A 21915-nucleotide genomic window follows, 5' to 3' on the forward strand; every position below is an offset into this window, starting at 1 on the left:
TATTTATGTACTGGGAGGTACACCTCTACGCAGCGCATTCAAAATTAGCGCCTAAAAGAACTTCTATATTGGTGAAACAGTGAAACTGAAACTACACCAACTTAGAACTTTACTCAGAAGATGTCACCACTAAAATCTGGCGTGATTTTGTTATTGTGAAGTTTCCTGAACTGTGTGAATTTCTACTTGTTTTGTTTTCCATTCTTCAAGAAGTTTGGACATTCTCCTATAGATGACACTACCAAAAAACTATCATCATGCACTCTGGTGGGAGGTATAAGAACTTATAATTCAAAGAAATTTTGTATTCATAAGTTTTTTTACTGATTGATGTTCATTTATTTTCGGGTTGGCAATATTTCCCTTTTATTTGCGCCAGTTTTGAATCTAGCCAATCCCTAATTTCTGTAACTAATATTCTACCTATCACAGTCTTCTTCTTCTTCTTCTTCTTCGATTTGGAGTGTAACTTTAAATTGACCAATAAACAGGGGCGGGTGTGGCTAGTTTAATCTTGAATGGTCTCGAACTTCCTTTCCGTAATGTTTTAATTAATTCTTATACGAGTAACCTCCACTGTTTGGGGATAGCCACTGTTTCATCGGCCTAGTGCCCTTTAGGTTTTAAGTGTTCATATCTAGGAGTGCAAGTATACGCTTCCATTCATTTTGTTGTTCGGGCCCTTTATATAACCGTTATTCTTTTTACACGAAGGCCCAGTAGGTTGGGTATTAAATACCCCTGTATAATCATTTTCCTATTGTAAGTTGTGCCTCCAGAGGCCAGAATTTGTAAGTTGATGTTGCCTTGAGTAGACTTGGAAAACTGAGAGCCGTTAGCTCTTTTTTTTTTTTTTTTTGCTAGGGGCTTTACGTCGCACCGACACAGATAGGTCTTATGGCGACGATGGGATAGGAAAGGCCTAGGAGTTGGAAGGAAGCGGCCGTGACCTTAATTAAGGTACAGCCCCAGCATTTGCCTGGTGTGAAAATGGGAAACCACGGAAAACCATTTTCAGGGCTGCCGATAGTGGGATTCGAACCTACTATCTCCCGGATGCAAGCTCACAGCCGCGCGCCTCGACACGCACGGCCAACTCGCCCGGTGTTAGCTCTTTTGCAAAGTTTTTGTAAGATTAATGAATGCCTCTTCAAGGCTATATGTTGTAATTTTGGGAGCAAGTGCTCTTTGAATTAGGGGATTTCTGCCATTGTACAATTTGTGTTCTTTTGTAAATTTGAGCTATGAGCTCAGAAAAAGTAAAGTGAGGGCTTGAAGCCCACGATCTGTTTATACTACCAATCTTGTCTTTCCTAGACTTGTTTAATGATTGCTACTTGTACCTGTAAAATTGTTAAATTTTGTGTTTTGAAAATATAACCTTCAGTTTACGTTTCAATTCAATTCTTGACATTGTAGTTAGACCCATTCACCCCGGCACCTTCTTTCACCTCTACATTCCACGGGAAAACCCAGAATAATTTACATTGATTATTTTCATGAAAACATCTAAGTAATGCTACCTGTTTGTTGTTCCTACCCTTAGCCTTGTGCATATTATTGCGAACAAGTGGGTAAATTTAGTTTAGTAAGTTATAAAGAGGTAACAACTATTTCCCGCCAATTCTTAACAACAGTATGGATATCCATTATTGAGATAGGTAATTCGAGTATTAATGTCTTATTGTTTTGTTTGAAAGTTCATACTTGACATGTGTTCGTAGCTGTATGAAACTGCATTCAGAGAGTACGGCATATTTAATCAGTCATAATGGATATCACACGAAAGAAGAGATGTAAGATTATAACCCTGCAGAAATTTAGTGGTATGGCTCAGAGATAAATATGAGCTGAAAGTAATGTAAGTCTGGGTGCTGTTCGTAATATAATAAGCAGGAAAAAAGATACTTGGTCCATTTCACCTCAAAGGAAAGGGCGATGTGGCCGAAAACGGAAAACCTCAAGGGAAGTTGATGCCTAACACATCAAAACAAGCAAAACTAATCCTGAAAAGAATAGTTTCGATTTACAAAAAGATTTCGAGCATGCAGGAGTAAAAATTGAATCCTCAACAGTGCGTAGCGGCTTTTACAAGCTAGAAGGATACCTCGAAGACCTATTAGAAAACAGCTATTTTTTTATTTATTTCTTAGAATTTGCTTTACATCGCACCGGCACAGACAGGTCTTATGATGACGATGGGATAGGAAAGGCCTAGGAGAGGGAAGGAAGTAGCCGTGGCCTTAGTTAAGGTACAGCCCCAGCATTTGCCTGCTGTGAAAATGGGAAACTACGGAAAACCATCTTCAGGGCTGCCGACAGTGGGGTTCGAACCCACTATCTCCCGGATGCAAGCTTAGAGCTGCGTGCCCCTAACCTCACAGCGAACTCGCCCGGTAAAACAGCAATTAGGCTAACGTGTACCATGAAGAAAACGAGATTGGAATGGGTATGAAAATATGAGAAATGGACACAAGAAGAGCGGCGAAGGGTCCCACTCAGGGACTGAAAGTCATTTTGAAGTGCAAGGTTATATCATCTATATATTATATAAAATAAGAGGTTTTTTTTGCTAGTTGCTTTACGTCGCACTGACACAGATAGGTCGTATGGCGACGATGGGACAGGAAAGGGCTAGGAGTAGAAAGGAAGCGGCCATGGCCTTAATTAAGGTACAGCCTCAGCATTTGCTTGTTGTGAAAATGGGAAACCACGGAAAACCATCTTCAGGGCTGCCGACAGTGGGGTTCGAACCTACTATATCCCGAATACTGGATACTGGCCGCACTTAAGCGACTGCTGCTATCGAGCTCGGTAATAGTTTTGTCTGTACAATGCTCAGAATTTGAAAAGAATGGTATTTCTGTATCGGCCATGTCTATAGTAGTAAGGAAATGCACTTTTTACTTTCCCGCAATGTCTGTCTGTCTGTCTGTCTGTCTGTCTGTCTGTCTGTCTGTCTGTCTGTCTGTCTGTACACGCATCACGAGAAAACAGCTGAAGAGAATTTAATAAAAATCGGTATGTGAAGTCGGGGAATCAGCCTCTACAATCTAGGCTATAAATTATTTTATTCACGCTAAATGAAATGGTAGTTTAGGGGAAGGCCTAAAATTTCATTCTCAAATATTTACATAATTCGTGGTCCTATCAATAAATACTACATAACTAAAGTTATACAGAATTAAATTTCCGATCATTTATGTCATACATTGTTACCGTACCGGCTTTGATAACACAGATATTCATGAATTTCGATTTTTGTTGCTAAGTCCATATCAACGCCGAGCCACGAGAAAATGGGTTAACAGAATTTAATGAAAGTCGGTATATAGAGTGGGGGAATAAGAAACTACAGTCTACGTCATAGACAATTTCATTCGTCCTGTATGAAATTGTAGTTTAGGGGAAGGGGCCTAAAATTTAATTTTTAAATACCTATGTTATTGGTCCTATCGAAAAGTACAACATAACAAAAGTTATAGAGAATACAATTTCTGACCATTTATGTTGTATTCAGTTTTACCGTACCGACTATGATAAGAGTGGTATTTCAGAGTCGGAAGAAAACGAAATGTGAAGGCCTAGAATATTGAAAGCGCATAACATTGATCAACAATAACATTACATTGACCACTGTTTGTGGTGATGTTATTTGTCTCTTATGCTGCCATTCAACTCCGATAGGTGGGATTACTGCAGCGTACCGAGTATAACAGCCTGACTGAATACTGGCGGGAAAGCTGGGGAGTTAGAAAACTTTCTTCTTTAGCATGCCATTTCTCTGGTTCATACATTTTCTGATACTGTTCTGCTGGTACGTAACTCACTGGTTCACCACAGTAGTCCAGCTATTCAGTCCCTACTCTGACACGCTGTTTTGAATGAGCAGTGTGCACTCTTAAGACAAATGCTCACTTAGTAGTAGTAGTAGTAGTAGTAGTAGTAGTAGTAGTAGTAGTAGTAGTAGTATGACCTGATCTAGAATTACAATTTAGGCATAATCCAAATAATAGCCCCACAATTCACTAAATAACTCAAAATTCAACCCTGAAAAGAGCCGCTTCTTAAAAATATCTTCTTCCACTTCACTTTTATTAAATTGTACATTCATTTTATTCGAAATTAACAATGAAGAGTGGTTTTCTCCTCTGGCTTGGAGGAAAAATTTGCCTCCAAGTCAGGGGATAGATTTTTCCGCCGCCAGTGTAGTGAATTGAGATTTTCCGACTCATCGGGTACTCCTAGGAAACAGATTAGTAAAAGGGCATAGTTCTTGCCCTGTGACTCTTCACTATTCGACCCTTCCCCCCAGAAAAAAGACTAAGAGTGTTCACGGATCACGGCCTGGTCATTCCAGCTCTGGTACTTTGGACTGTTAGATCGGCACCGTAGTACTGTTCGTTAAAAGAGAAAATGTGTGTTTTTCATTTGATCAGGTATTTCATGTGAAATCCTTGCTTTTACTCGCGCGATTCCAACTGGCGTCATTGTAATGACCTATGTTTATTTCTGTTGGGTAAGCCACTAAGACAGTCTTTCTGAGGATGTAGAAAGGCAGGTAGAGAATGAGTGTCTGCCATTATAATGCTATTCCCCAACCTGATTGTGACTGATGGTAGGCAAGCAGGCCTACCATTACAATGAAAATTCCCTAACGCAGTCTTCGTATGAGAAAAGACGTTTGGTGATTTCTTCGTCGCGTTTCTAGGGTAACGGTAAGAGCTATGCAATTTAATATAGTCTTGCTCACAACGTGTACACTACCTAACCTACATATTCTGTATACAATGTAGAATTCCGTAGCGAAGCACGGGTACATCAGCTAGTCTCACATATAACGAGAAGCAATAATGAGAAAGTCTCGCCGAAGCACACAAGACAGATAGTAAAGTTTCCACAAAATATTTTGGGGGCTGTTTTACATTCACGGGCCCTAAATGTTTGGTTCCTGTTGATGGAATGATGAACAGCGACAAGTACATCCCAGTTTTGTAGAGTATAGCTGTCCCAGAACTGAAAAGACTAGCTGAGGAACTGAACGTCGAAAAAGTGATTTTCCAGCAACACATCACCCCCTGCCATGTATCGAGAAAAGTCGAAGACTTTATGAAAAAAATGGTTTCCAGAGTTTTTTGTGGCTTTACGTCGCACCGATACAGACAGGTCTTATGGCGATGATGGGATAGGAAAGGGCTGGGAGTGGGATGGAAGCGGGCGTGGAATTAATTAATGTACACCCCCGCATTTGCCTGGTGTCGAAATGGGAACCACGGAAAACCATCTTCAGGACTGCCGACAGTGGGATTCGAGCCCACTATCTCCCGCATGCAAGCTCACAGCTGCGCGCCCCTGACCGCACGGCCAACTTGCCCGGTCCCAGAGTTTTAACTGACCAGGAAATTCACTGGACATTAACCCTATAGAAAATCTTTGGACAATTATCTAGAAACGGATGAGGAAAATGGACTTCACTACCAAGGAAAAGATGTTTTGTGCTGCGGTGAAAGTATGGTTTCATGACCAAGAAATAAGCGAAATAAGTAAGAAACTCAAAACTCTATGTTGAAACTAGTAGAAATGTTCATTAAAGCCAAGGGTAGACATATTAAATACTAAAACATTGTTTAATAAGAAGTAACCTTGATGACTCGTATTGAACCCATGACCTTCGGCCCAAGGGTTCAATATAATCAATCGCTACTGATCTGCGTTTAGGGCAGTCGCCCAGGTGGCAGATTCCCTATCTGTTTTTCTCCTAGCCTTTCCTTAAATGATTGCAAAGAAACTGGAAATTTATTGAACATCTCCCTTGGAAAATTATTCCAATCCCTAACTCCTCGTCCTATACACGATGATTTGCCCCAATTTGTCCTAATTTGCCATAATTTGTCCTAAAAAATTTCAAATGAATAAATTTGTATCTCTGTTCATTTTAATATGCACAAAACTGTATTTAGATCATTTTTTCTTGAAAATAATTAATATAAATAATAAAACAAATTTTTCACAATTTCACCATTGGAAATTCAAGTGATCCATGAATTTTACCGTCAGCGTATTTAATGAAAAGAGGTGTGGTACTAAATGAGGCCATGAAGCTAGTTGTAGTTAAAACCTAGTTGATTTACGTCGCACCGACACAGGTAGGTCATATGGCGACGATGGGATAGGAAAGGGCTAGGAGTGGGAAGAAAGCGGCCGTGGCCTTAATTAAGGTACAGCCCCAGCTTTTTCCTGGTGTGAAAATGTGAAACTAAGGAAAACAATCTTCAGGAATGCTGACAGTGGGGCTCGAACCCACTATCTCCCGGATGCAAGCTCAAAGCTGCGTGCCCCTAACCACACAGCCAACTCGCCTGGTAATAGAGAGTTGTAGAGGCGTGTAGTCCATTATTAGAGGCTTTCACACTGAACTTTAATTAAAATAACAGTTAGCAATGTATGATGTAATAATAATAATAATAATAATAATAATAATAATAATAATAATAATAATAATTGTTCCGATGTATCTGTGGAACAGCAGAGGTGAAAGAAGGTGCTGGTGGGAATAGGTCTCAACTTACGAAATTAAAGTTAATTTAAAACTTTAACAAAGATTATATTTTATTTTCAAGATAAATAAATAACAGAATATAACAGGTACCAAGTAGCAGATCAACAAATTAAGAAAGTACAATTACAGTTTGTTACTGGATTTGGGCTTCGAGCCCCAGACTCACAATCCTTGAGCTATAAGCCCAACTTTACCTATATACAAGGTTCAACAAAGGGGCAGACAACCCCAATCATGTCAAGGAGCACTTGCTCCCAATTACCCAGTAAAACCTCCTCGAGGCACACAGAAAATCCACTTTTAAGAAAGAGCAAACCCGCTCTCAAAGATCAAGCCTATACAAAGGCCACACCAAACTCCACCTTCAATCTGCCCTCCAGGCACACAAGAACAGGGGTAATAATACCCAATCTACTGAGGCCTATTCAGTAAAGAAACAGGTCAATTACATGGCCCAAAATTCTGATTTGAATGGAGGCGTAACTTGCACTCCTAATACATTTTTAAAACCTATTTGGCACTAGGCCGCTTATGCAAGGGCTAATCCCATACTACACAGGTGACACGATAAGAAAACTTATTTACATTACGAAGGGAGGAAAAATGGAAATGAAAACGTAGTCACCTCAGAACAATATAAGTGGGAGCTCGAGAGGGTTAGGTACTCTCTATCCCAATTTATAGTTAAAAAGCCAAAATTTTACCAAATGTCTATTACATTTTAAGGATAGGTTACATGAGAAAAGTTTCGAACCTGCCCCGAGGGTTAAACTGCTGAGGTAGCAAGAAATGAAGTTATTAAACGGCCATTACCTTATGGATGAACTGCTGCCCGACGAAAGAGGCGCTTCCCGCCCCCTGCTACATAATCATACTAGGAGAGATATTACTGAAGTGGCCCCGAGACAAGAAAATCAGCAGTTTATATATCCTCGTGGAAAATTCGAGACGTTTCATTAATGATTACAACCCGCCCACAAAATTTTATTGGATAACAGCAAAAACTAATACACCAGACGAAGAAGAAACACCTTATTGGTGGAAAATTAATTACAGAAATTCCTGATTAGCTACATTCAAAACAGGCGGAAAGAAAGGATTATATTGCCAACCTACAACTGACAGAACAAAATTTAGTTAAGACAAAACTTATGAATACAAAATTTCTTCAGGAAGGTACATTCCTTTACACCAGAGTGCGATATTAGTTTTTGTAGAGACATCTGTTAGAGAATATTCAAATTTCTTGATATGGAGCAAACAAATCGAAGTAGACACAGTTCAGAACACTTCAAAATTGACGGTAGTGACATCTTCCAAGAAACCTTTGAATTAGTACAGTTTGTTAAAGTTCAGGCGTTCTCCTGTAGAGGAGTTTAAACTGGCGCAATATTAGAATTTGCATTAAGGAGGTGTACTGCCCGGTACAACAACAATAATAATAATAATAATAATAATAATAATAATAATAATAATAATAATAATAATAATAATAAAGTTATTGGCTTTACGTCCCACTAAATACTTTTAAAGTTTTCGGAGACGAGTCACCAGAAATTTTTGTTCCGCGAGAATTCCTTAACGTGCCGCTAAATCCGGTTACGGGGCTGATGCATTTCAGCACCTTCAAATGCCACCAGACCGAGCCAGGATCGAACCTGCCAAGTTGGACTCAGACAGCCAGCGCCTTAACTACCTGACCCACTCAGCCAGTCTACAATGTATAATGTGCTTATAAATGTATGCAATGTACGAGGATTGTAAGTAAAGTAGAGATGATATTGGCAGAACGCAATATTTAATTAACTAACAAGTATAGTTGCATTACATTCCTTCAATGTAGTCGCCCGCGAAGTCTATTACTTTTCGCCAAATGTCGGGAAGCCGTTCGTGAGCGTTGGCGAGGCGTTCTCTGTTGATGACAGCGACGGAGCGCCCTACTGCGCGGAGTACAGCTGCCACGTCAGGAAATCGGCGGCCTCGGAGGGGTTCCTTCAACTTCGGAAACATGTCGAAGTCACAAGAACTCATGTCTGGTGAGTATGGAGGGTGTTAAAAGACCTCCCAATGCCACCGTTGCAATAAGAGCTTGACATGGTTTGCGACATGCATGCAACACCATACGGCGATCGTCTCGCAATAAACGTGGTCGTTAGCGCCGCATAGCCGGACGCAGATGTCGCCCCACAAACCGGCAATAGTAGTCGCACTTGCCGGTTTGTCTTTCAGCATGCTTAAGAATAACACCCTCGTCGTCGTATGCTACAATCAGCATAAGCTTCACCGACTGGGTTCCTGTCGAAATTTCTATGGACGTGGCGAACCTGGGTGACGCTATTCATTCGACTGACGATTTAATTCATGCTCGTAGGCTCGTGCCCACGCCTCATCAATGACGACAATACGCTGCAGAAATGCGTCTCCTTCGTTGCGGTAACTGTCCAGGTGGATGCCAACCAGTGCCATTTCTGTACGTCGGTGAGTTGATTAGAACCCAACGGCACACAATTTCCCTCATTCACAAAAGAAATTTCGTCAGTATGTGCCACACCGTTTGATGACTGAGATCAACTTCTACGGATAATTCCCGGACAGTCCATCGATGGTCTACGGAAACGAGACCGCTCATGATCAGTGTTGCCAACCCATAAATCTTTTCTCCGCTAAATTTTAGTTGAAAATCCGCTAAATTCCGCTAAATTTCGAACTGAAGCAAAATAGGATATTCCAGCTGTTTTAACAAAGGAGATTAAGGCAACACTCACCAGGTTCGGAACAGGAGTTCATCATATTGTCCTCTGCGCACTATTGCTCTGAAGTTGAGGTCTTGTGGTTTCATATGAAGCCACATGGTACTATTCTTTTTCAAAGAATATGCTCCCAGTTCACAGCAGCAAAGGCCATACGAAAATTTTCAAATCTATTTCGAAAGTTATTTTCACTTTCATTGCTGTTTTCATTGTTTTGATAAGTGTGGAAAGAATTAATTTTGCATTTATATTGCACTGTCAATAGACGCACCGTCCATATTTGAGATCACTGGGAAGCTCGACCAACTAGTCTTTTCAAGTTTAATTGTTCAACCAGTCGTTACGAAATACACTGACTGACAGAGCAAATGCAACACCAAGAAGGAGTGGTCAGAACTTTATGCCAATTGCAGGGTAGACTGACGTCACTGAGGTATGCTCATGATGTGAAATGCGCCGCTGTGCTGCGCACGTAGCGAACGATAAATGGGACACGGCGTTGGCGAATGGCCCACTTCGTACCGTGATTTCTCAGCCGACAGTCATTGTAGAACGTGTTGTCGTGTGCCACAGGACACGTGTATAGCTAAGAATGCAAGGCCGCCGTCAACGGAGGCATTTCCAGCAGACAGACGACCTTACGAGGGGTATGGTGATCGGGCTGAGAAGGGCAGGTTGGTCGCTTCGTCAAATCGCAGCCGATACCCATAGGGATGTGTCCACGGTGCAGCGCCTGTGGCGAAGATGGTTGGCGCAGGGACATGTGGCACGTGCAAGGGGTCCAGGCGCAGCCCGAGTGACGTCAGCACGCGAGGATCGGCGCATCCGCCGCCAAGCGGTGGCAGCCCCGCACGCCATGTCAACCGCCATTCTTCAGCATGTGCAAGACACCCTGGCTGTTCCAATATCGACCAGAACAATTTCCCGTCGATTGGTTGAAGGAGGCCTGCACTCCCGGCGTCCGCTCAGAAGACTACCATTGACTCCACAGCATAGACGTGCATGCCTGGCATGGTGCCGGGCTAGAGCGACTTGGATGAGGGAATGGCGGAACGTCGTGTTCTCCGATGAGTCACGCTTCTGTTCTGTCAGTGATAGTCACCGCAGACGAGTGTGGCGTCGGCGTGGAGAAAGGTCAAATCCGGCAGTAACTGTGGAGCGCCCTACCGCTAGACAACGCGGCATCATGGTTTGGGGGCGCTATTGCGTATGATTCCACGTCACCTCTAGTGCGTATTCAAGGCACGTTAAATGCCCACCGCTACGTGCAGCATGTGCTGCGGCCGGTGGCACTCCCGTACCTTCAGGGGCTGCCCAATGCTCTGTTTCAGCAGGATAATGCCCGCCCACACACTGCTCGCATCTCCCAACAGGCTCTACGAGATGTACAGATGCTTCCGTGGCCAGCGTACTCTCCGGATCTCTCACCAATCGAACACGTGTGGGATCTCATTGGACGCCGTTTGCAAACTCTGCCCCAGCCTCGTACGGACGACCAACTGTGGCAAATGGTTGACAGAGAATGGAGAACCATCCCTCAGGACACCATCCGCACTCTTATTGACTCTGTACCTCGACGTGTTTCTGCGTGCATCGCCGCTCGCGGTGGTCCTACATCCTACTGAGTCGATGCCGTGCGCATTGTGTAACCTGCATATCGGTTTGAAATAAACATCAATTATTCTTCCGTGCCGACTCTGTTTTTTCCCCAACTTTCATCCCTTTCGAACCACTCCTCCTTGGTGTTGCATTTGCTCTGTCAGTCAGTGTATATGGCTACTTTTTAACCTTTTCTTTCGACGTATTAACGTACCGTACCAAATAGAACCTGATGTCAAAAGAAACACATTATCAAACACGACACTACTCGGCTCATCAAAGGTACAGTAACGATTGTATCAAATACTGACTGAGGCTGTGGGCTAGATCTGGTCTACAAAACGAGTGGTAGTACGCAGCATAAGTTCAATACAACAAGAATAAGTAGACTGTTATGCCGTACTAAGTCCTATATTATTATTTTTCTCCTGGTGATGAAAGGTGATATTGTTACCGCTGAAAATCGCTAAAAGAAGTTCCAAAATCCGTCAAAAAAATCCGTTGTGCGCTAAATGGAAAATTTATCCGCTGTTGCATTTTAAAATCCGCCAGATTTGGCGGATAATCCGCTGAGTTGGCAACACTGCTCATGATGTCATGATGTGCGGTGCAAATCCGCATTCTCAGTCTGACCCGCATGAGACGCCTTGACCGTCCTATACGGTAATGCATTCTCGCCACAGGCTTCAGGTAATCATCAATAACATTCTGATGCATTTTTGCCACGGGCAACCTCGATTTTAATCCACGGACGCTGATCAGAACGGTGAAATCGACACTCTTCACTTCATTGTTGTACCGAAACGGAGCCAATCTCATCAATTTATACTGCAGACTTAGTAGCTAATATGGACAGAAGAAACTGTCTACTGCCCACTGGAGTTGGGAAGCGACTGCACTAGAGAAAATTGTGTATTCGCACCGAGCATTATCTCTATCTGAGTTTATCATACATCCCACTTCCCCTCCTTTCCCAGACGCACAAAGGCGGGCAGTGGGTTGGGCTCTAGCACTAAAATTCGGCGAGTTCGTGAATTTGAATCGTGCGTCCGGAAGTCATAAAATAATCTCATTTTCTCTAAACTAATTTCTTTTCCGCCAATCGCATTGCATCATCGTACTTTATATAACACAAAGAGCATACCTGTTCTTTTTTGTCGGTATAATTTAGATACAACCGTGTACTGGGGTGCCATACACAGGGTGTATTTATGATGATGTTACAAACTTTCAAGAATGGTGGAGGATGGCAAATGGGTCAATTTGAGATAAGGAACCATATTCCGGAAACGATCGAGTCAAAAGTTGAGCAAAGTTCTTCTCATTGAGGTCCGCTTACCTGCACACGTTTCACAGGCTTCTTCATTTGCAACAAACAAGTAATTAAACATTATTGTAATGTTAATAATAAATTAAACTGGTAATACTAATCAAATAAGTAATGATTATGAATGTTTTACAGTTGAATATACATAAATCATAAGAATGAATTAATATAACAACATACATAAATTAATAATATGGCCTCTATATACATTCTTACAGAAATATTGAGAAATATGGAGGAAATGCCGTGTGGCCTCCGCAGAGGCATGGTGCAGGTCTTTTGATTTGACGCCCATAGGCGACCTGTGCTTTGTGATGAGGATGAAATGATGATGAAGACAGCACATACACTCAGTCCCCGTGCCAGGGAAATTAACCAATTATGGTTAAAATTCCCGACCCTGCCGGGAATCGAACCCGTGACTCCTGTGACCAAAGGCCAACACGCTAACCACTTAGCCATGGAGTTGGACATTTGTTAGAGGATTAACTACTTTCATGATTTTTTTAGAAGCTCTGAAGTCTGAAGGCTTTGAATGACGACCTGAGATCGAATGAGACGTTTTTACGATCTGCACTGTTGTAGATAGTGCATAGTCTGTGAAGAGGAGAATTTGCCTGAACAGATGTTCTAACTTTCCCATGAGACGTGAAAGTTTAAAAGTGCCAGAAATTCAGAGTTATCTATTCTACCATAATGCTGTTGAATCGTTGTTGTGCTGTAAGTCATTTGGAAATATTAAAGAAATTATGTTAAGGAACTTTAGTAAGTGACAGTGTTTCAGAGGTCAAAAATACAAGGCCAACACTTGGATTTCAGCCAGAAGCAAGAATGTCCTTCTTCCTACTTCAACAACAACAGCTGACCCAATCCAGAACTGTGCCAATGACCCCTGCTCGAATCTAATAAATATAGCTGGAGATGAGACTATAATTGTATCGTCAGCTATCTTTGATGTAAACCTATTCCGTGTTATTTTGGCCAAACAGCTTGAAAAGCACATCTCTGTCAGACTATTCTCGTTCCGACCTTGACATCTACACCATGGCAACGCTATTAAAGCACGTCTTTTCAGAAATAAAGGAACACATGAAGAAAACGTGCCGGGATGTTTGGCTTGGATAGTAGGGCGCTGGCTTTCTGAGCCCTAGGAGGTGGTTTCGATTACGGCTCAGTCAGGGGGTATTTGAAGGTGCTGAGGTGAACTAACCTCGCGTCAAGTAGATTTACTGCTACGGAAAAGAACTCCTGCGGAATAAAATTACCAGAACCTTAGAGTCTACAAATTATTATTATTATTATTATTATTATTATTATTATTATTATTATTATTATTATTATTATTATTATTATTTCCGGTTCCATGGCTACGTGGTCCAAAGCGTTCCGAGTTCGATTCCCGGCTGGACCGGGAATTTTAACCTTATTTGTTTAATTCCAATGGCTCGGGGGTAGGGTGGGTGAGCGTCGTCTTGAACATTAGAAATCATCCTAGGTAGGGCAACATCCCACGGATGCGCAGGTCGCTCATAGGTGTCAACGATGGAATGGTAAGTTCAAGGGTTCAGTACCGGTATAGGTTTTTTCTAGTATTTAATACACAACTCGTAGATCAAAAATTGAGATGCATAGGAACATTTTACTGAGGGCTAGATACAGCTTGAGAATATCTTCACAGTGTCGAGTTGATATATTCCACAGCTCAATAAAATATAAGAATTCCTTCTAAGTAATTAAATATTTTTTGCTGTTAGTTTTACCTCACACCGACACAGACAGGAATAGGAAATGGTTAGGACAGGGAAGGAGGCGACCGTGGTGCAGCCTCAGCATTTACCTATTATGAAAATGGGAAACCACATAAAATCATCTTCAATGCTGTTGCCGGTGGGGTTCGAACCCGAATGCAGCCTCACAGCTAGATGATTCAAACGGTGTTGTCCACTCGCTCGGTGGTTATTAAATAATGAGGCGATTGAACCAGTGATTCGATTTCCTGTATCAGCAATAATTTAAAACATTTCCTACATGTTCAGCAAGGCTCCAAGTGAACTAGTCACCTGTCCACCGGGCGAGTTGGCCGTGCGGTCAGGGGCACGCGACTGTAACCTTGCATCCGGGAGATAGTGGGTTCGAATCCCACTGTCGGCTACCCTGAAGGTGGTTTCCCATTTTCACACCAGGCAATCGCTGGGGCTGTACCTTAATTAACGCCACGGCTGCTTCCTTCCAACTCCTAGGCCTTTCCTATCCCATCGTCACCATAAGATCTATCTGTGTCGGTGCAACGTAAAGCAACTAGCAAAAAAAGTCACACGTCCTTAAGAGTAAGCCAGAAGTTTAACGTCGCACCGACAGACTGGTTTTCTGGCGACAGTGGGATAGATAAGGTGTAGGGCTTGGACGGAAGGCAGCGTGGCTGTAATTAAAGTACATCCGAGGATTTTTCTGTTGTGAAAATGGTAAACCATCGGACACCATGTACAGGGCTTCTAATAACGGTGTTCGAAATTATCATCTCCCGAATGCAGGCTGACAGACAACGCGAACCGCGCAACCAACTCGCTCGGAAAGGGGTGATCTTCCTCTCTCGTCGAATTCCTCCTGAGTATAAATAAAGTCGATCATGCCATATTACACTTATATCCTACATTGGTTGTACACTTCTGCTGGTCCTTCAGCCAGAAGAGGTAGCAATTCATCTTGTCTCTGGCTGTCAAACAAGAAATACGTGGTGACAGACGTCTGTTGGCATTAACGTTTCTCCGTTTCTTTTCTTTCTTTTTGCTATTATTTTAACGCCTAATTCTAACTTTTTTTTTTTTTTTACAATCTGCTTTACGTCGCACCGACACAGGTCTTATGGTGAGGATGGGAGAGGAAGGGGCTAGGAGTGGGAAGGAAGCGGTCGTGGTCTTGCCTGTTGTGAACATGGAAAAGCACGAAAAACCATTCTCATGACTGCCGACAGCAGGGGCATTCTCACGTATAGGTTTTCCGTGATGCTGGATGGAAAGAGGACCAGGACTAGAAAGGTAGCGATCGTGATAGGTCCATCATTTGTCTGTTTCGAAATTGGGAAACCACTGAAACCCAGAGTAAAGCCACCGACAAGGAGGCTCGAATCCAAGCTCTAGCTGCACAACCCGTACCACGTAGCCAACTTTCCTGTTAGTAAAAAGATAATTATTTAACATCCAGTCAACTGTTATAAATATTAAGAGACGCTATTGTAAGAATGTGGAGATGACATCGATTTCAGTAACATACATAAGCGATCTTCTCTGGAGGTGGTCTGGGTGGTGCGACCAGACCCAACTCGTCGTGTTCTACGGCCTTCTGTGAACCATTCTGTACACACCCGTTGCACTGCCGATACAATTCGTCTCACGCGAGCAGCAATTTGCCGGATGGATGCATGACGTTCTGTCATGCCAATAATGCGCCCTCTTTCAAACTCACTCATTTGACGGTACGGTTCTCGCAAACGTCTGCGAGGCATCCTGCACGTCTGCTCAAGTCACACTGATCCATTACCTTCGGTTTATAGTGACAACGACAGCCGCAGGCACATTTCACCAGCCAGTGATGGTGCGCCGAGATACGAATGTGGACCTTGAACCTGGGGGTCGACATATTTCCAATGCTAATCATTTCTTCAGAACATACTAATGTACATGTCCGGTGAATATGAACTTACTATCTGTAGTCTGTCTGGCTCCATGGCTAAATGGTTAGCGTGCTGGCCTTTGGTCACGGGGTCCCGGGTTCGATTCCAGGCCGGGTCAGAGATTTTAACCTGAAATTGTTAATTCCCATGGCTCGGCGACTGGGTGTTTGTCCTGTCTCCAACATCCCTGCAACTCACACACCACACACAATACTAACCTCCACCACAACAGCACGCAGTTACCTACACATGGAAGACGCCGCCTACCCTCATCGGAGGGCTGCCTTACAAGGGCTAGAAAGAGCCACACGAAATAATATATAATCTCTAGTCTTTCAAGGTGTCCTGGTTTTTATGAATATGAGTCACTTTCATATTGTCGAAGCCAAGGATAAGATTGAGACAAAGCAATGAAAGTAACACCCTTGCTCTAGCCCATAGCAGAAAACTTAGTGTACTGTAAACACTAGATCTCGCCACCTCTCCAGCAAAGGCATCTTCTATGAATACATTCTGAAACATATGTACCTGAAAGGACTTCCGTAATCTGACAGTTTTGAAACTGCTTAAACAAATTTTTATGAAAAATTGCTTTAACAAACTGTTACGAAAAATTGCTCCGTTTGCTGTAGGTCAATATTATTTAAAGGAAAGGTTGTATACTCACTTTGTAATATGTGCGCCAAATTTCGCGAAAATCAGGTGGAAAGCGCTTGGGAAAGTCCATTCCAAAATAACTAAAATTCGGGTAAGTTCTTACGTACAGATCTCCTTAATTGAGAAGCAACCAATACTTCTGTAGTTGTCTTAGTCGATTCTGATACCCGTGAAGTGCTAGCGTGTGTATGTATGGGCTCCTCCAGTACCAGCTTGGATCTTGCCACAGTCGTTATGTGCTGAGGACAGCTTAAGTGTGGCGTGAAGAACGCACCTCCACAGCCATCCAATTTGTCTGTCAGTAATATACACGCATTTTAATTAAAAAATTGCAGGTCTCACCAATTCGTTAGTTGTAATATCTCATCAACAGAAGAATTGGACTACCGTCGTTTATTAGAATGATACCGAATATACAAGTGTAAGTAAGTAACATTTTTTTAACCATTTGTTTTACGTCTTAACGACACAGATAGGTCTTGCGGCGACGATGGGATAGGAAATGGCTAGAAGTGGGAAAGAAGCGGCCGTGGATTTAATTTATCTGGCGTGGAAATGGGAAACCACAGCAAACCATCTTCAAGACTGCCGACAATCGCGTCCGAACCCAATATCCCCCGAACGCAGGCTCACAACTGCGCGACACTAACCGCACTCCGTAGTAAAAAGTAAGTTTTCTCGGCAAACAGGGAAATACTGTTCGAAATAATTAACACTACTTTAATTCGGTAATACTCCATTATGTCCGCCTCTGTGGTGTAGTGGTTAGCGTGATTAGCTGCCTCCCCCGGAGGCCCGGGTTCGCTTCCCGGCTCTGCCACGAAATTTGAAAAGTGGTACGAGGGCTGGAACGGGGTCCACTCAGCCTCGGGAGGTCAACTGAGTAGAGGTGGGTTCGATTCCCACCTCAGCCATCCTGGAAGTGGTTTTCCGTGGTTTCCCACTTCTCCTCCAGGCGAATGCCGGGATGGTACCTAACTTAAGGTCACGGCCGCTTCCTTCCCTCCTCCTTGCTTATCCCCTCCAATCTTCCCATCCCTCTACAAGGCCCCTGTTCAGCATAGCAGATGAGGCCGCCTGGGCGAGGTACTGGTCATACTCCCCAGTTGTATCCCCCGACCAAGAGTCTGAAGCTCCAGGACACTGCCCTTGAGGCGGTAGAGGTGGGATCCCTCGCTATGTCCGAGGGAAAAACCGAACCTGGAGGGTAAACAGATGATGATGATGATGATGAATACTCCATTATTTTTGACATAATCATCTATATTATTCAAGCATTCGTCGTAGCATAAAATGAGCGTGCCTTTTCCTTGACGACAGACACTGGCCTGTTCTTTAAACACCTCTGACTGACTCAGTGGTATTAAAGATTTTTCGACGGCTCCTCCGCTCTTCATCTTTCATAATGGTTCTAGTATCTGCAAATTCACGGCACCACTTCCAGCCGTGATGGACAGGCATCGCTTTCTCTCCGTTCACAAACACAATCCTGCTGCGAATAGTGACATGTTCCGTGTCTTTGTCCGCAGATAACGGATCATTATACGGACCTCCTCTCGTTCAGTAACTTCGTTATTTTCCAACGCCGCTGTGTCCAGGTTCTGATTTATCGACTTGGCATAAAATATGAATGACGACCACCAAATGAGGAGAGAGCATTCATTTATTGTAATCTTAATTACTGCACAGAGTTAGTTTTGGTCGTACTACAAAATACCAAGGATATTCCAATTAGTGAAATGTTACGCAGAAATATTTAAAATTTACGATACGTAGGCTATGTGTACTTAGGTTTACCTTAGAAGTTAGACAACCTAACCGGGCGAGTTGGCCGTGCGCGTAGAGGCGCGCGGCTGTGAGCTTGCATCCAGGAGATAGTAGGTTCGAATCCCACTATCGGCAGCCCTGAAAGTGGTTTTCCGTGGTTTCCCATTTTCACACCAGGCTGTGCCATAATTAAGGCCACGGCCGCTTCCTTCCAACTCCTAGGCCTTTCCTATCCCATCGTCGCCATAAGACCTATCTGTGTCGGTGCGACGTAAAGCCCCTAGCAAAAAAAAAAAAAAAAAAGACAACCTTAGCCTTCTGAGGTCCAGGATACCTCCTTATGGATATTCTTACTATACATGTGAATGAACGAAGACAGCGAACAGACACCCCCACCCCTCCCTTTTCAGTCACGGATGACCACTAACTGGGGGGGGGGGGCAAAGCATCCGCCTAACGCAATTATCGTAATCATGTGCAACTAGTTTCGTTGGTATTAAAAATACCATTATTATTATTATTATTATTATTATTATTATTATTATTATTATTATTATTATTATTATTATTATTAACGAATACATACCAATTGGGAAATATCTAGAAGACAATGATCACTTACAACAGTGTGATAATAAAGTAAAATTAAAACATAATTACCCAACAACAACAACGACAATAACAAATTCCATGCAAATAAAATATTAAAAGAAATACTACTAGTTTAACATATTAAATCCAGCATCATCATATACAAATTCACACACACTGCTTAACACTACGGCTTACAATGCTATAGGTTGAGCTTACTACTAGCTTGACATTCCAACTAACAAAGTGTCACCACATATGATTAAATTACAATGTACTGCTACAGTACCTATTCTATGAATGTTATTTAGACATATCCTTGGAGTTATAGAACCTTGGACGTATGAGGTATTTCCTGGACTTTAACTAAGTGGTCTAGACCAGGATACCTCTACCAGGACTACAGGCAATTTTCTCTGTTTTAACCTTCATTAGATTTTTTCCCTCGGCATAAGTAATTACTGTTGTTTGTTTGTTTGTTTATTGGTTCGTTTCGAAGAATTTATAAAGGAAAATAATCAGGCGATCAAAGGACAAATTATTGATAATTATTCTAACGCAAAGGAACCCGGACATCAAAAAACGATCACAATTGCCATTTTTGAATTCTATCAGCAGCATGTGGAGGAAATCTTCCCTAATAAGACTATCGTCTCAGTCAATCTGTCCATATGACTACACTATTGGTTACGTAAGTTGAAGCGAGCTCTGTTAGTTTGTTTCCGAACAATAAAACAGGGAAATTTATTCTTGACTTAAAGTTCTTATCAGCCGATCGTTGTATAAATGGGATCTTGATCTTCTTGTACCGGAGGTAGCCTACATCCGCTCCGTGCATTTAAATGAAGCGCCTTTTAGAAGGCCACCCGGCCCCGTGGTGTACGGGTAGCGTAAGTGCCTTTTATCCGAAGGACCCGGGTTCGGTTCCTGGCCAGGTCAGGGATTTTTACCTGAAACTGAGGGTTGGTTCGAGGTCCACTCAGCCTACGTGATTAGAATTGAGGAGCTATCTGACGGTGAGATAGCGGCCCCGGTCTAGAAAGCCAAGAATAACGGCCGAGAGGATTCGTCGTGCTGACCACACGACACCTCGTAATATGCAGGCCTTCGGGTTGAGCAGCGGTCGCTTGGTAGCCCAAGGCCCTTCATGGGCTGTAGTACCATGGGGTTTGGTTTGGTTTTAGAAGGCCATTTATAACATAAAAAATGAAACTCATTTCTGAAGAAGCTTGAACATTCATTGACAGATGTCTCTACCATCAACTTATGTACTCCCTCTTATGAGAATATGGACAGTTAATTTTAAAGAGAATTTTTTTAAACATTGGTTTCCTAAACTGTGCTGTTTTTAGATTGTTTTTGGTGTTCTGAGGTTATCAGCCTGTCTATCTCTTCCCGCCAGCTTAAAATTGTAGCCAATAGGAAATTTTTTACGTTTATTTAAGTAACCAATCAGGGTTTTTGATATTTATTTGATTGTCCAATGGAAATTGTGGGTGTATCAGGGCTTCGGCTCAGAGAAATCTGGAACCTTCCTCTCGGCTATAAAAGCTGGGACCGTTTGAGCCATGTTGTCTTTCAATTACTCCAGTCCAGCAGTAGAGTGTGTTTTTAGAGGAGGTAGGGGAGGGCTTGCCTCGTCCATCTCCGGGAGGTCCACCAGCTCAGGGTAATGGCAGCCGTATTTTAATCATGTAATAGTCTCAGAAATTTAACTCGAGGGGAAGCTTTCTTAATGTAATCCGGCCATGTAAGTTCTACATCGGGTTTAAGATTTTAAATTAACTTAGGGAATAAAGAGTGGGAACCCTCGTGTATACCCCTTCAACTTGGTCTTGAGGTGACTATGATTTTGTAAACGTTAAGTTTATCTTTTCCTTGTAAGTTAAACTTCCTCTCCATCTAGTCACCTCTGTAGTATAGGCTTAGCCTCTGTAACTTAGGACCATCAGCCCAAATAGGGTTTTAGGTATTTGTCAAGTGTATTTCAGAGGAGTGCAAGTGTTGGTCGGAACACGTCACAAAAACTTGTCAAAAACTATTCTACTCATTACATTCTGCAAAAAGGATGAGGGACTTCCTTCCAAGTAACACAAGAAAATTATTAGTACAGAGTCTAATATTTCCAATATTTGACTACGGAGATGTAGTTTATAATAGTATGAGCAAAACACTTTCATGTCGACTACAGCGAGCCTACAATGCTTGTGCTCGATTCGTATTAAATATCCCAATACAAACACATATTAGCCCTTTCCTCTCTCAGCTGTCATGGCTAAGATTGACTGAACGACGTAAATACCACGCTGTTTCCCTTCTCCACAGTATTCTGCAAACAAGCAAACCAGACTATCTTAGAACAGACTTTAAATACCTCTCCCCTTCCGATAGGGCTCCCTCAAGGTCATCCACACGTTCCCTCTTGTCCATTCCCATTCACCACAGTAACTCGTATAACAACTCATTCATACCTGCTACCATACGTTCCTGGAACTCAATCCCAGCTGAAATTAGAGGCATAGGCAATCCGAGGCTATTTAAAAGGAAATGTTTAATGTGGTACTCAAATGTGTAAAAAGTATATTTCACCAACGTAAAAATTTAATAATTAGCTCTTAATTATCAATAAGAATACAAAATTATAGAGGTTAAGTAAATTACTTTTAGTGATTTATAGAAATATATGTAAAAATGATTTTATGTACATTATTCTGTAAATTGTATAAAGCTGTTGTATAATATGGTTTGGCATAATAGCAGGCTTCATAGCCTGAGCCCCGCCATATAAGAAAGGCAATAAACTAAACTAAACTAACATTTTGATTTTCGGCCAGTAACAACCTGTTCCTTTTTAACTAAGGCCACGTAGAATGGGTACTTGTTACCCCTGTAAAAGTTAACTTCCATCATTCATTTCCTTTTAAATGTAACTGTTAAGCAGATAAGAGAGTGAATACTGTTTGGTTTCTGTAAAATGTAGATTGTGCCTTTAAGG

At 42.3% G+C, this 21915-nt stretch overlaps 1 protein-coding gene across 1 annotated transcript in view; it reads right to left on the bottom strand.

Moving 5' to 3' along the window:
* The window catches only part of Delta (neurogenic locus protein delta), a 1656387-nt gene that overhangs the window by 1409497 nt on the left and 224975 nt on the right, over positions 1 to 21915 (bottom strand). The window lies entirely within an intron of this gene.

Source organism: Anabrus simplex, chromosome 2 (genome assembly GCF_040414725.1).
Source record: "Anabrus simplex isolate iqAnaSimp1 chromosome 2, ASM4041472v1, whole genome shotgun sequence".
In the NCBI taxonomy this organism is placed as follows: Eukaryota; Metazoa; Arthropoda; class Insecta; order Orthoptera; family Tettigoniidae; genus Anabrus; species Anabrus simplex.